Below are 13,446 nucleotides of genomic sequence, written 5' to 3'. Positions count from 1 at the left end.
GATAATTTAAGTTTAGTTATTCCTTTGCAATCCTGAACTAAGTTCTCTTTCGTTTAGTCAAGAGTGCTTAAAAGGTGGTGCCCCTAATTCCTCCCCTTCACAAAAGTGCATTGAAAGTGGAGTAGTGATTTTTAATTCTATGCTAATTACTGACTGTGCTGGACTTGGGAGTAGAAGTTCCTCTGTATTAACTGGACCCATGCATTCAAATAGCCTTTAGTTATGGATTTCAGTGTTATGCTTTGGGAGGGAGGGGGGAATGAATAGGATCTTGTACGTGTGCCTGATGAACCACTTAATACACTGCATCAGCTTTTGCCAACCTGGTGCCCTCCAGACAGTGGCGTAGCGTGGGGGTGCAGGGGGGGCCAGCCGCACCGGGCGCAACATCTGGGGGTTAGGGTTAGGGGGTGCAAATCCACGGGTTAGGGGGCGCAAATCCACGGGTTAGGGGGCGCAAATTACTTGCCTTGCCCCGGGTGCTGACAACCCACGCTACGCCACTGCCTCCAGATGTTTTGGCCTTCGACTCCCATCAGCCCTGGCATGGCAGCTGAGCCTGGTGGGAGTTGTAAATCCAAAACATTTGAAGGACTTCAGGTCTAGTGCAGGTTGCATTACACGTGCCTGAGGTTTGCACTGAAAAAAATGTGAATGAGATGAATGCGTAGCATAGTAGCATACATTCACTGCTGCTTTGATTGACTGCAGCTGTCAAGTACATATATCACGTCAAACATGGATTTGATGTATGAGATGACCCAGTTAGAACATGCCCATTATGTTGTAGAAAGAGTCAGAGTAATGTGGGTCCGAATGGTTTATAACTTGAAACTACTCATATTGTGTGTAGCCTGGCTGGACCTTTCAGAGGCACCCTCCTCTCCTATTATGAGAAGGAATGAGTCACAAATGTAAGCTAATCATCCCCCAAAGATGATAATCCCCCAAAGGTAACAAAGTGTGCAATGAATGAGCTGCAGTATTTGGAAATTATTTTGAGGGCTAACCACTTTTGTGGTGGGGGGGCTCCTACATATCCGCTATTAATATTGTTGTTATAGCAAAAGGAACTTCTCTATTTTATTAGGCCCTGTTCTGTAATTAAAAACCAAAGTGGGACATGCAATGCCACTTAATTACCTAGTTTCTGCTGGTGGAGTATAAATAAATGGGAGCTTAGTTTTCCAGATGGCTTAGCTGTAAGGGAGGCCGAATTGTGAATTAGCCGAACTGTCAGGTTCTGGTCCAACTTACGGATGCAAAGTTATTTCCTTTTCCTTTAAATCTTTGCTTAATACTGTTATGAATCTATAGTGCTGCTGGCTTGCTGACTCACAAAGGACTTGCAGGCTGACACACCATTGCGAGAGCCACACATATTTTAATTTCTGTTCTTGCATCTCCCAGCCAGATTGCCAATTGGAAGTGACATAGGAATAGAAAAACGATGCCCTGTCTTCTAAACTATTCCGTTCGTTTCTGTTATCTTAAATCTTGTGACCACTGTTTTACTTCACTCAGCCCCGCCTGCCACAGAGTTCTTAGTCATTTTTTCGGTATTTCTTGCTTTGTCCTCAATATCCTTTGTAGAGTACAGAGTGTGATAGTGTGGACAAAGGGAGGGGGGGTAAGGCTCTATGCTTGTGCAAGACACTTTACAGCCCTGTCTTGAACAATTCCAAGAACTCTCCCTAAGTGGGTGAAGTCCCATTAATTCTCAAAGTGTGTACTGTATAGGATCGCAGCACAAACCCTCAAATTATGAGCACATTTCTCTGAGAAAATTCCCCTGAACTCGGTGGGTGCTTGCTTCCAAGTCAGCTTAGGAGATGGGAGCCTCAGGCCTTAGGGAGCACCCTGTCTACAGCCATACACTCCTTAGCGGTCCTGCATTGTTTCCTTCTTGAGTGCTTTTGCCAGGGTGCAATGGGAGGCTGATAATGCCTCTTGCTTCCCTGGATGTGGACGACAGAGACAAGTGTGTGTGTGTGTGTATAAAAACCAGCCTGTTAGAATTTTCATTCATTGCCTCTGACCACTACTGCCCCATTGGCTGCCTAGAAAGGAATGCAGCCTGCAGGCTGAAAAAGGGCTGCCCACCTCTGTTCTGAACCTGCCATCCTCATTACTTATGGCTTTACTTTATTGTTTATTGTTATTGTTGAGAAAGTTTGCTCTGAAAGGGAGACACTCCCACTTCAGTGTGCCGTCAGTCTGATAGGGAAGCGCCTGAGATCATTCAGCAGTGTCAGAAATGAAATGTAATAAATGGGGAAGGGCTGTAGGCAGGGGTGGATTTAGGGCTGTGCAAGTGGTGTGCATGCACTGGGCGCTCAGTCTGTGCACTAGGCTTTGGGAGGGAGGTGTGAGGCTCTGGTAGGGTCCCAGAGTCATCCTGCCTCTTTCCCAGAGCCTATGTAGTGCTTTCCAAGCTTTGAGAAGGAGGTAGGAAGCTTTTAAAGGTAAAGGGACCCCTGACCATTAGGTCCAGTTGTGACCGACTCTGGGGTTGTGGCGCTCATCTCGCTTTATTGGCCGAGGGAGCCGGCGTACAGCTTCCGGGTCATGTGGCGAGTATGACAAAGCCGCTTCTGGTGAACCAGAGCAGCACACAGAAACGCCTTCGGAGCAGTGCCTATTTATCTACTTGCACTTTGAGGTGCTTTCGAACTGCTAGGTTGGCAGGAGCAGGGACCGAGCAATGGGAGCTCACCCCGTTGCGGTGATTCGAACCGCCGACCTTCTGATCAGCAAGTCCTAGGCTCTGCAGTTTAACCCACAGCGCCACCCGCGTTCCCCATGGAAGGTTTTAGGACCTTCCCAAAATCAGAGAGGTCTAGAGGAAATGGAATCTGGTGCTTTAGTTGTTGTTGTTTTTGATGCACTTTTAAAAAATAAGTTGGGGTAAACAAACAGGAAGGGTGTTTCTTGGTTTCAGGTGAGATGACTACTGATAACTTTTGAGAAATCCCAGTCTATCATTTTCTACATGCTCCTCCTACTTATATTTATATTAAAGTATTTACTTGCTGCCCACATCCATATTTCTGATGTCACTAAATAGTTCTGGGGTTTGGGGTTTTGTTTTGTTTTTTTGGCCGCCCGCCTTCTTGCCTGAAATGAAACCCTAGTTACAGCTTCTTTAGACATAGGCTAACATTTTCCTGTAAAATTGTTTCCACTTTGCCCTATTGGCAAATGCTGAACTTAAAAAAAGTATGTCTTGACAGTATAAATGGTTTGCTAGTCATTACAAGCAGCAGTGACGTAGAAAAGGGGTGTAAAAGGATGTCTAATAGAAATATGCAATAAGCTTCTGTTGGGATTACTTGGTGTGTATGTAATTCCTTCAAATTAAGGTAAAATATAAGCCAAACTCATATTACCTGACAACTCTGAATGCTTAAAATATTACGTTGTTTGGGATGGCACAAAGACTTGAGACCTCTTTGTTGCAGCTACAAAGTTAGATTAGTCATAGCAAGGAAGGATTTCTTTTTTTCTTTTTTTGGTAGAGGGTGAATAATGCAGTTTGAGATAACAAACATGTAAGGTACAAAACTTCATCTGATGTTTTTTGCAGATCTGGCACAAAACAGATAATTTGGATCCTGTTTTTCTCTCTCTGTGTTTGGCAAGTTAGCTTTCACACATTCCCAATATCCCTTGCTGTTCTGCGGCTTGCTATCCACACTCTGGGGAGACCTTGAAAAGATTGTGTCTAGGCTGCATTTTTCTGTTCCTCCCCAATCACTTCTCCCTCCTCCAGTGATATCCATTCAGAATGTCAGGGCAGGAGGGCCAACAGAGCAAAGTCAAGCCCAGTGACAGACAGAGCTAACTATTTCTGATTTTGCTTCTGTCCTCTTCTCCAAAGGCAACACAGGGGCTAGGGAAGAGGAAGCTGGCAGCCAGTTTAGCCACCTGAACTGGTTGTTAGTAAGAAGGCAGGAAAGGGGGGTGGGATGTTTGAAACTTGTGGGGCAATGCTCTTTTTGCTCTAATGGACCGGACACCACTGCCTCTGCCCTCGTCTGCCTTTTCTCATTCTGGGCATGTGTTCAAATATTTCTGAACCTGAGTACATATGCATATATATTCTGGGAAGAGTGCAGGAGAAAATATTTATCAACCTTATCCAGCTAGTTACTATGTTTCACAATAGGCAAGAAGGAAAAGCTTGTGGATTTTTTGGGAGAGTTTAGAGAGCAATATCAATTTTCTTTTTTGTTGTTTTGCTTTTAATGAGGTCTTGTGTAAAGCTGCTGCTAACGACGACACACATATAAAAGCCAAATGTAAGTGCAGTGGTTATAGTCTCCCAGGTAACCCCCCACATTTGCTTCGTGGTGTCCTTGAGCGAATAACTTCTCCAAACTGGGCACGAGGCAGTCAGTGGTATTGCATTTATTTGGTTCGGTGCTACCCAGAAACAAAAAGTTCAGAGTTGTGCTTGGGTGAGGAGAGAGCGGAGATAGGGTTTGGTGACAAGCAACCCACTGAAAGGGTAGACTGTTGACCCCACAAAATGTGCTCATGTCTGCAGGATTGACTGGCTATGTACAATAGCTATATTTACTTATCAGATTTTCCACGGTAAGAGGAAATCCCGATTAGGCTCACATGTGGACATGAGCAATGCTAGTTTCAGGATAAACTCCTGCTTAGATTCCAATATATTGTGTTAGAATCCCTGATTTGTAGCAGTTCCTTAATTCTGAAGGGGCGGGCGGATTTGAGGCTATTTCTTGAATGTATTTGGTGCACCTATCCAGATGGATGATTTGGTTACACCTGTCCTTAAATTTATTTTAGGTGCTTTATTGCTAAGCATTTGAGAACCAGAAACCCTTGTGGACCTACTGCAAATCATCTAGCAATCTGCTAGTAGATTCTGATCTGCTCCCCCTTTTATGCAGTTCTTAATCGCTTGATTGCATGAGCGCACTGGAAATAAAAGTAGGCTGTAACTCTTAAGTTGTGACCACTGCATTGTGTTTAGGAGTGAGGTCCATTCATTAATTATAAGAAGTTGAGAAGAGTGCAGACCTTGTAGGCCAGTGCTGTATCTTGTTTCCCACATTGGCCCAGCCAGAGATCCCCAAGAAGCCACAGGCAAGACCTAAAGCCCTCTCAGGCTGTAGCTGGTATTTATTGCCTTTAATCCTGGAAATGCCATTTATCTGTCATGGCTAATAGCCATAGATAGGCCTGTTCTGCCTTTCTAAAGCCAGTGACCGATGGCTATTGCCCTATCTTGTTCCAGTGACTTCCATAAACGAATTGTGCATTGCGCCTGCATGTCACCTGAATATTATTCCTGATTCAGTTTCGTTGGTGGCTAGCCTACAGTTCCAATATTACTGGATAATGAAAGAAAAAAATATATTTAAAAAAGCAACACTATTCCCTCCCTCTCTAGTTATCTTTTTTTCTCAAGTAGAGATAGGCAGCCTGTGGCTTTTGAGGCATAAGTGGCCTTGGGGGTAATTTCTTGCATTCCTTTGCTTAGTTTGCAAAGGTGGAAAATACATTGTTAGCAGGGAGGATATAAAAATGGGATTAGGAATGGGAGACAAAGGCGGAAAAATGCAGAGATAACAAAACTCACTTTTGACTCTGGTTCTTACCCTCTACTAGTATGATGCCTCCATATTCTGAGGAAATGCAGCTCATGAAAGGTTGCCCCAGGTACACTATAGACACCAATGCTGCAATCCTAATTCCTGGGAGTAAGGTTAGGATCGCACTGTAAAGGCACCCAACCACATCACTGGTTGTTTCAGAAGTGACTCTTCTGAAAGCTTGAACATCACTTTCTTGGGCTCCTAACAAAACCCATGGAAGCTGTTTTAAGAGCATTCTGAGTAACTGCCCTACGTAAATTCTAAATATTTCAGAGACCAAATGGAATTAATTGCAGACTTCACATTCTGCTTGCACTGGGAAATTTAAGCATTTTAGGATTTGATCCAACTTTTGTGCCAGTTTGTGTCACAATCTATTTAAATATAAGCCTGTCTTCAAGGAATTTGGAGCAGCTTGTGCATAGTTCTCAGGTACGTAGTTTCCACCCAGCAATTTACAAGGCTAAACCTGCTTGGTTTCGTTAGCAGAATTGCATCACATGTTATTGGACTGGAACACTTTGCTAAGTTTGCATGGAGGTCACATTTTAAGGATGATGATATTTGGCATGGTCTTGCCTGGGGTTTGAGGGCTGATGTTCAAAATCACCCAGTGATTAAAAATGCCACTTTGCCGGGTGGGTAGTGAACACATGGTAGGTAGTGCGATTGCCCCTTCTGCATGGTTGTGCTAGGATGGAGATGTGCGGTCGTGCTTAGTAGCATAAATGCAGAAGGATAGACAGCTGCTAGAGATAGACAACAGAAAATCTGTTCTCCCCTTAAAGGTAAAGGTACCCCTGCCCGTATGGGCCAGTCTTGACAGACTCTAGGGTTGTGCGCCCATCTCACTTAAGAGGCCGGGGGCCAGCGCTGTCCGGAGACACTTCCGGGTCACGTGGCCAGCGTGACATCGCTCCGGCAAGCCAGAGCCGCACACGGAAATGCCGTTTACCTTCCCGCTAGTAAGCGGTCCCTATTTATCTACTTGCACATGGGAGTGCTTTCGAACTGCTAGGTTGGCAGGTGCTGGGACCGAACAACGGGAGCGCACCCCGCCGCGGGGATTCGAACCGCCGACCTTTCGATCGGTAAGCCCTAGGCTCTGAGGCTTTTACCCACAGCGTCACCCGCATCCCGTTATCCCCTTATGAACTTGCTAATATTTTTTAGATCTTCTTCAGAGGCCCTGGTCTGGCTGCTGCCTCCTTCAATGTTTAGGTGGGTGGCAATCGGGTGCAGGGCCTCTTCTGTGGTAGCTCTGTCTCTCCAGAGGTGTCTGCCTGCGGCTTGCTCCTCTGCATTTTAGGAGCTGATTGAAACCCATCTAACTGCATTGCTATTGCTGCTGTTTTTTAATGCAGCTTTTTGGTTTATGTTTGTTTACTTCTCTTAAGACTGCGAGTTGTCCTGGGTGCATATGTGGAGAGGCAACATGTAAATGTTTTGAATAAATGCACCCTAAAGGCTTAAGTGTGTACATAAAAATATTTGTGTTTAAGGAACTCTTTATCTTTTGTTTGTGTGTGTGTGTGTTAAAGATCATGTATTCTGGTAGGAAGCTAGGGTGAAGGGTGAGCCAAGAGTGCAGGAGTTAGTTTAAAACTCAAGAATTTGGCTAGAAGTTTAATCAGCAAGGTGGTAACAGCTATCTTGTAAAAGCTGAGCATTTTTCTTTTGTATGCTAGTAACTTTGTTTGCTACCATCTAATTCAGCTGCTGCAAGTTAGATGCTGAGCTACAGCTGTTCTCAATTTCTCTCCTGTTTCACTCCCGTTGTCTGGGTGTTTAAACATAATGTGATTTTCTCACTCCTTGGTGATAAGAGTCTCTAAGCTGCCTTTCTGTGGAAAAAGCTATAACGTATAGCTTGAACTGCAGAAAAAAGATGCATTTTGATGATTTTATTGTTTAACTGTGAGCAGAATTGTCCATTTGGTCTAATGTTTTAGCTACCTAGCTGCAAGTGCTAGTTAAGGATCCCTGACCATTAGGTCCAGTTGTGACCGACTCTGGGGTTGCGCGCTCATCTCGCTCTATAGGCCGAGGGAGCCGGTGTTTGTCCGCAGACAGCTTCCAGGTCATGTGGCTAGCATGACTAAGCTGCTTCTGGCGAACCAGAGCAACACACGGAAACGCCGTTTACCTTCCCGCCAGAGCTGTCCCTATTTATCTATTTGCACTTTGATGTGCTTTCAAACTGCTAGGTTGGCAGGGGCAGGGACCGAACAACGGGAGCTCACCCCGTCGCGGGGATTCGAACCGCCGACCTTCTGATCGGCAAGTCCTAGGCTCTGTGGTTTAACCCACAGCGCCACCCGCGTCCCTTTGCAAGTGCTAGTTATCATACTACCACTACTAAAATTTGTCAATGTTAAGTTTGTAAATAGTCACAGATGCCTTTTTAGCTATACTTTTGACTTTTTTTTTTACTAGAAATTTAAAAGTTAGGGTGGGCCATCCTTTACCTGCTGAGATGGAAGGAGCAAAGCAATGCAATGTGCTCATGCATGCATGACTCCACATACCCCCCCCCCCATTGCACCTCATACCTGGGACCTGGAAATGAATCCTCTTCTGTGGAATGTTCCTTCAGCCACAACATGATCTAGGGATCTTCATCTGACAGCAGATGCATCTGGTGGCTTTCCGTTTACAGGGCACTACCACAGAAAAGGCCCTGCCTCTGGTCGCCTGAAGTCCAACATTCTATAATGCCTCAAAGTCCTTGTCCCTGATATAAGTTAATGGATATATTCATATAGATCAGGCATGGCCAAACTTGGCCCTCTAGCTGATTTGGGACTACAATTCCCATCATCCCTGACTACTGATCCTGTTAGCTAGGGATGATGGGAGTTGTATTCCCCAAACAGCTGGAGGGCCAAGTTTGGCCATGCCTGAAGATGAAGGCAGGCTTTCACCTATCCATTAGGCAGCTACCCATTCTTTCTCCCTGTTATTATTTTTGAACCATTTATGAGTGGGCCATAAATATGGGTTTAGCTTAGACTTCACCATCTTGGTGTCCTCCATATGTTTTGGGCTTCAGCTCTCGGCCATCTCCTCTGCATTTTAGTTTTCCAACTCCATGTGGATAGAAAGAGATGGAGATAAGTTATGGGGAAGTGTGGCAATACATTAAGCAAGGTATGGTATTGTGTAATTGTTGATTTCGTACAGATGGAATACATTATAAGTAAACAATGGATGGCAAGGTGTTCACAATAGGCTTATTGAACAATCAACCCCTGGCATTTCACTTGCAAGCTCCCATAGGTGTGCTTAAATGAAAGCAGAAACGTGCAGCTTCAAGTCCTGCTGAGCAGTGGCGTAGCGTGGGGGGTGCAGGGGGGGCCGGCCGCACCGGGTGCAACATCTGGGGGGGCGCGCTCGCACTCGCAGCTCTCTGCCCCTACCTGGCTCACTCACTCTCTCTCACTGCAGTGCTGGCTGTGCGAATCCGATCCGAGCTGCCGGGTCGCCGCCCACTGTGGAGGGGAGGGTGCCAGGCGTGCGGTGCGGAGAGAGAGCAAGGGACTATCTGGGGGAGGGACAGTGCAGCGGGGGGGGGCGCAAATTACTTGCCTTGCCCCGGGTGCTGACAACCCACGCTACGCCACTGCTGCTGAGCTAGAGGAGACAACTGAATGTTGTATTATAACTTATTAAAGGGTTTTTTTTTCATGCTTGCTATGCAGTTCTACTAACCTATGAACATTTCCATTTTTTGAGTAAAGTGTTATGCAAGTAAATACTCAATAAATACAACAGGGGCAGGCAGCCCTTTTTTGTCAAGGGCTCCGTTCCTTTGGAGGTAATCTGTTGTGAGGTGCAAACAGGCAGTGGCAGGAGCTGGAGACAAAAGTGGGCAGAACCTTCTCTTTCTTTCTGTCCTCCTTTCTTCTGTTTCCTATTATTCCTTGCTCCCTATATGAAACAGGGCCTGTAGAGCAGAGGTTGCCTACTTGTGAAATGCAGATAAATATTTCCTCTAATTTCGCCCCGTCCCTGGCTCTTGGTACTGATTAAAAGACAGTGCAAATAACCAGTTTTCTTTTCTTTTCTTTTGTAGCCTTGAAGAAAGATGACAACGGCTTTGATGAGGTAGGTGAAATATTTCAGGCTGTTTTATTTCACTACTAAAAGTTGCAGTCGTTTACTTCACTATCTTTCATTTCCCTTCTCTTCAGATGTAGTTTTTGACAAAAGACACTGAGATGAGTACTGGATTCTAAACAGGATGGAGCTTATGTTTATATATTTTGCCTTCAAATGAGAAAAGCCTAATCCAGCCTTTGCCAACCTGTGTGGCCTCTGGGCGTGTTGGATTGCTGCTCACATCAACTGCAGCCAGCTGATGAGAGCTTCAGTCCCAAGGTTGGCCTAGTGGTTCTTGTTGAAAACTAACATGAGAGAGATGCATATATATATATATATATATATATATATATATATATATATATCCATCTCCAATTTCTCCATGTTTATTTATTTGCAACATTTTCATTCTACCTATCAACGAAGTCCTCGGGTGGTTTACAGAAGTTATGAATTGGTAAAATACAGAACCGCAATCAAATAAAATCAAATAACATTGTAATTTATATTCCAAACCTTGCTATTCCGCTGCTAAACTTCCTGAGGAGAGATCTTTCGGAGTTTACCTCACTTGCCAGTACAAGTTTGGATCACCAAAAGATAGTTGCATATGAGTAGAGTGTCCCAAGTATTACCTTTCGATCATGCATTTGTTTGGATCATCTGTTCATATGCATGGTCTTGTATCCTCCTTTTATGAAAACGAGCAGGGATTCTTAATTTACAAATCTATATGTTTTGCTGTGAGTTCCATTTATTTTTGTTACATTTATACCCTGCCTTTCCTCTGAGGAGCTGAAGGCAACACACATGATTCCTCCCTCTCCATTTTATACTCACAACAACCCTGTGAGGCAGAGAGGAGAGAGAGAGAGACTGGCACAAGACCAACCTGTGACCTTTGTAGCCAGGTAGGGATTTGAATCCACATCTTTCCAGCTATAGCCAAACTCTCTAACCCCACTAAAGAGAGAGAATACTATTCATGGGGAAAGACTTATGTTGTGAACCGCCCTGAGATCTACGGGTTTAGAGCGGTATCCCAATTTAATAATTTATTTATTTTTTTAAATGCCAACACATACCTCTGGTGCTTAAAAGCTTACACGGCTGCCCATATATGACCTGGTCAGGCTCAAGATTAATTTACAAGGCTCTTAATAACATAGGTCCAGGATATATTGAGGACCAAATGATCTCTTATATCACTGTCCGGTCACTGAGTTCCTTTGGGCAGCCTTGGATGCATAAATCGTAACAACTAGAAGCCATGCATAAAATGCTGGGAGCCCAAGACTGTGCGACTCCCTCTTAACTGAGATCAGACAGGGGCAGTTCTTGCTGAACTTGAGGTGCGATGACACAGGCTTTAAAAAAAATATTATTCAAGCAGGCATAGTAAGGTTGCATTCATGTGTGTGTGTTATGATTATTTTGCTGTTTTATACTGTACAGTTACTTTATGTACACTGTTTAGAAATGCTAACTATTAAGTGGTATATGAATGCCCTAATTACTTAATTAAATAGAAAACCAGAAGTCCAGTCCAAAATGAACAGATGAAACTTGCAGTTGACTGGTACTGTTGGTTTGGAGAATGCCTCCATTTATCAGTTGATATTTCTTCTCCAGAAGAAAATGCACAGCAAGGCTCAAGAGTGCTGTTGGTGAATCTGATAACTTGACCTCCTCAAAAATCTGGTCCTACAGGGCGTTGAACCCTTTCACTTTTCCTAATGTTGTTCCTGATGAAATGGTTGGTGACCAGTGGATAATGGGTCCCAAGACTAGGTTTGCAGAACTGTAAGAATCGTTTTAGGCAAGGCAATCTTGACTCTCTGTCTGATTTAGGACTTTGAAATTTGAGCATCTGAGCTTTGAGAGTGATGGAAAGTGAAAGTATGTGGGCATGGGTGATGTGAATGTGAAATACAAAGAAATGGAATATGGTACTCTGGAAATGAAACTTACTCAAAGATTAGGAAGTCAGTGAGTCTCTTTCTCGCTGAGCTTGTGGGTCTGGACATGTAGCTTCCCAGAAAGCACAAGCACTATAATTGTTTTGTTAAAAGCCTAGCTCATAAATCCTACAAATAAACCTGTATCATACTGTTCTTTTTTTATTATATTAGAACACTTTCTCTCTCTCTCCACTGTGTTCTTTGTTTCCCATCTTTCAAGGAGACTAGATAATTTCAAACAACTGACAGGATGTTAGAACTACGGTATTTTTCGCTCTATAACACGCACCCGACCATAACACGCACATAGTTTTTAGAGGAGGAAAACAAGAAAAAAAAATATTCTAAACGAAACAGTGGATATATGATTTCTGTGGTTCATGCTGTGGCTACAGACATGTGATCTGACAGTGAGTTTGGAGTAGCCCAGTGCAAAAATCCTGAGGATCCTTGTAACCATGTTTTAAGTGGGGAGGGAAGGAAAAGCACTCAAGGGACAATGAGCATGCGTGTGGTGGGTGGAGAAGGATGCTGCTAATAATGAAGAAGAGGGGTGTAAGGGGAGAAGGCTCCTCTCCTCTCCCGCTTTGCTCCTTTAAAGCAAGCAGGCTCTGCTTTTCTCCCTCCTCCCCGCTCATCCCCTGCTTAGCGAGCTGAAAAACTTTGCTGCTATTTAGCTAGCTGAGTGGGGAGGAGAGAGGGACAGAGAGCCTGCTTGCTTTAAAGGAACCAACCGGACAGGAGCTGCTTACACTTGTGTAAGCGGCTCCTCTCCTCTCCCGCTTTGCTCCTTTAAAGAAGCAGGCTCTCTGTCCCTCTCTCCTCCCCACTCAGCGGCTCTTCTCCCGCTTTGCTGTTTCAAAGCGAGCCACGGAGGAGGGAAGGAAGGGGAACCATGGATCCTCTGCTCATGACTGCAGCAGATCCCCCCCACGACCCGTAGGCATTCCCTCCATAACACGCACAGACATTTCCCCTTACTTTCTAGGAGGAAAAAAGTGAGTGTTATGGTGCGAAAAATACAGTACTTAAAATTTCACAATACAGGAAGAAAATATTAAAACACTTCATCAACTTCTTGTCTCAGATGGAATCTTATATTTTGAAATAAACAAAAGGTTTTGGAATCTTTTTATGATTTTTTTTATTTTTAAGAATGCACTTGATACATTTAGTAGATGCTTTCTTAGGCATGCTTTGTCAGAATCTGTAATGCTAATTGTGTAAATAAGAGCTTCTAAAAGCTCTGTTGCTCCTACAAGTGAAGTGGAAGATAATGAGAGGAAGGAAGCGCTTTAGGTGATATTTAACCTCTGTCCTCTCTCACGAAAACCGTGGTAAAACGAAAGCCTCTTAATTTCTTCATGATTGTATATGGGCAGGGGTGTGGAACCTTGGACTGTGACACCAATTCAGTCTCCCATAGTTCTCTGTTTGGCCCTTGGCATTCTCCCCAGGTCACCCCTGTCACTCACCCTCCTCTGCATCCTCCTCCGTGTTCTTTTGCATGTCTGGAACGTGTTCTTGGACTGTGATTGGGCCTTTATACTTGCCTGGATGTGGATATATGTGCAGGGGCAGGGATGTAGACATCTCTGGCCTCTGCATGGTTGGAATTCAGCCTATTGTCCAAGGGTAAGTTGCCCACTATGGACACGGGTGGTCCTGTGGGTTAAACCACAGAGCCTTGGACTTGCCGATCAGAAGGTCAGCAGTTCGAATGTCCGCGACGGGGTGAGCTCCCATTGCTCGGT

The 13,446-nt window shown here is 44.4% G+C and overlaps 1 protein-coding gene across 2 annotated transcripts in view; it reads left to right on the top strand.

Annotated features, from left to right (window-relative positions):
• The window catches only part of CDK14 (cyclin dependent kinase 14), a 215,456-nt gene that overhangs the window by 733 nt on the left and 201,277 nt on the right, over positions 1-13,446 (top strand). The window contains exons 2-3 of one of the 2 annotated variants that reach the window (XM_083405804.1): positions 8,982-9,135; positions 9,670-9,737. The gene's annotated coding sequence lies outside the window, so the exon portion shown is untranslated. Of the gene's footprint in view, positions 1-8,981; positions 9,136-9,472; positions 9,738-13,446 lie in introns of both variants that reach the window. The other variant, XM_083405805.1, reaches the window with a different exon arrangement.

Source organism: Podarcis tiliguerta (assembly GCF_965153285.1).
Source record: "Podarcis tiliguerta genome assembly, chromosome: 12".
Taxonomy (NCBI): domain Eukaryota; kingdom Metazoa; phylum Chordata; class Lepidosauria; order Squamata; family Lacertidae; genus Podarcis; species Podarcis tiliguerta.
Note: the sequence above shows the minus strand (reverse complement) of the source record. Positions and strands in the feature narration are given on the sequence as shown.